The sequence below is a fragment of the Coturnix japonica genome, chromosome 11 (assembly GCF_001577835.2).
Source record: "Coturnix japonica isolate 7356 chromosome 11, Coturnix japonica 2.1, whole genome shotgun sequence".
NCBI classification, from domain to species: Eukaryota; Metazoa; Chordata; class Aves; order Galliformes; family Phasianidae; genus Coturnix; species Coturnix japonica.
Window position 1 is genome coordinate 7,460,238 of NC_029526.1, and position 2,500 is coordinate 7,462,737.

General features: G+C 39.6%; 1 protein-coding gene across 15 annotated transcripts in view; it reads left to right on the top strand.

The window, feature by feature from the left end:
• Positions 1 to 2,500, top strand: part of ZNF536 (zinc finger protein 536) — a 315,331-nt gene that overhangs the window by 106,018 nt on the left and 206,813 nt on the right. Inside the window, exon 6 of one of the 15 annotated variants that reach the window (XM_015874055.2) lies at positions 2,466 to 2,500. This exon is cut by the window's right edge and continues 10 nt beyond it. The exons of the other annotated variants lie outside the window; for them this stretch is intronic. The gene's annotated coding sequence lies outside the window, so the exon portion shown is untranslated. The remainder of the gene's footprint in view (positions 1 to 2,465) is intronic. 15 annotated transcript variants of the gene reach the window in all.

The following is a 2,500-nucleotide window of genomic DNA, read 5'->3' on the forward strand; positions in this document are numbered from 1 at the left end:
ATCACATGAAAAGCAGAAATATCATATATTTGTCCTTCAGGCCTGATCCTGTGGCCTTTCATTGTGTAGTGGGTTCAGTTAAGTTGTGCATAACCAGTCATGAATAAGCTCTAGTTCTATGAGTCAAGGCTACTTGACTATTTCCCAAGAGAACAGGTAGAACGCTTGGCTATATATGTATATATGTGTGTATATATATATATATATGTATGTATAGGTTTCTTTCATCAAGTCCAGTAAATGCAGACTGCTGTGTCTTTTCAGGTAGTTTTTACAGCCATATCTCTTTCTCTTTAAAAATAAAATTAAAAGAAAAAAAAATAATAATCCACCATTAATTTCTAATTTCAATAAATTTCTTGAATTTAACTATAAAGTATATTTGTGCACTAATTCAATAGGCTGACATTAGCTGTAATCCATAATATTATCAGCACTACACTGGTAGCAATTACGGTGGCAGTACATAACTGCAGTGTGTTTTGAGGGCAGTATTTTAATAAGGTAGGTGTTTAGTTCCCTGCAGCATAAAAACTGGTGATTTTGACTGCAGAGCTGCTTGGACTGGAAATCACAACAGTTGCCAGTAAGGTTTAGAAAGTGTGTGCCAGGCAGGGGAATCACTGTTCAGTGTATTTACCCTCTGGGGAGGTAAAACACAGATGGGGGAGTTAGGAGTCTTCTAACATTTAGCTGATACATTAGTGGGTAGCAATTCTGCTTCAGGGATGTTCAAAGTAGTTCATCTACCAGTTGGGAATCATTATGGGCACCAGTACTGAGGATTAGATGTGATAGAACAATAAGGGACTGTAGAAGTACCTCTGTCCTCCTCCTGCTACAGACAAGTATTTATTTGATATCTTTTTTAAAAAGAATACAGCAGTTGTGGATGAATCAGATGTTTTTAAGTATAGACACTAAAGCAACTATCAGTAGGGAGGATTCAACTGTCATGGACAAACATGACCAGGTAATATGCATTTTGACTGAAGTTATATAAAACGTCCTGTCTTCTTTACATAAGTAGTGTTCTTACTCTATGAATTCTTGCCAGTTAGTTGATGTGAAGGAAGCTTGCTAAAGCATTTGCATTTGTATTTTTCTCCTAGGGAAGCAAATGCAGCATTAGATCCAGGAACTGGAGCAGTTCCTGGATAAGCAATAAGAAATAAGGCTATGCCTTAAAAATGCAAGGTTTGGATGGAGGAAGGGTGGTCACGCTTTAAGGGAATGAACAGGCAAAAATCAGGAGAAACCAACTACTAATTTCTGTGGGACTGTGCTTAGTTTTTATCACCTGGTTATCACCTGGTTATTTTTACCCCGTCGGTTTCCCCTGGATGTACATTGTTTTGTTCATACATTCTATAGTTGTGAAGTTAAAACATTTCCCAAAATGTACAAACAAACAACTAATTTCATTGTAGTGCTGCCCGTGTGCAGTGAGATAAAATACGATTAGCTGAAAATGTGCAGCTTTTCAGTCAGTAGTTAATTCCAGAACCATGTTCGTATAGGTTTGAAACAAGTTTGACCTCCTTGTTTATGTAATCTGTACGTACAATGAGTGCCTGATTCTGTAACGAGATACTCAATGAATGTAGATTTTCTGAGACCCAGTAAAAGAAGCAGAATCCAGTGTTCTTCTGAATAGATCCATCACCTGTGTGCTGTAATCCTCTGAGGTTTCTGCATTTGGAACAGGCACAGTTAGTACAGGAGACAAACTCCCAGTGTTAGGCAGAAGACAAAATTCTTGTGCTTGGTTGTAGGACTGCTGAAGGGAGTGAGGGAGTGCTGTGGGAGCAGAGAGGGGCAGAAGCCTTCTGCTGGGCCTCCAGCCACGCTCCCCACAGATGCTGTTTTCTCTGGGCTTTACCCCAGACCATAGGACCAGAAGATATACCTGAGAGAGGATCTTCTGCACCCACCGATGCACAAGAAGCATTAGTGTAGCAGGTTTCTACCTTGTGCAGTGGATACATACCTTTTTATTCCCTGCTTTTCATAGCTGCAGCTGTAAGCAACTAAATTATGGCCATTTCACTGTCAGAAGACTGCCAGTGGCAGAAATGGAGTAGGATTTATCATTAGTGCAGAGGAGCCCTCCCTGAATGCCCAGTCAGGTGCTGAATATCTATAGCTCTTACTGAGATCAGGGACAGCTTCTCTTTTTCTGCATCTTATGGAACTGTCTTCATTGCTGAGACTCCAAGGGCACATGGAAGCTTTTGGCTCATCTCTGAAGCTGCTGAGGCTGTTCCGTGGTGTGTTAAATACCCACTTCTGCCTACTGACTGGAAAGGTTTGGTGGCAGAGTGAGACAATTAGAAATTAATTTACCTACCTGTGAAATATCGCATTACACAAAACTGTATTTTATTTTAGTAAAATTTTGGATATTTTCCTCTTAGTTTTGACAGAAGTTTTACTTCTAACTTGGTATATCTTTCTTTACTTAGAGGTAGAGTAAGAAGCTGAATTTCACCCTTCAGAA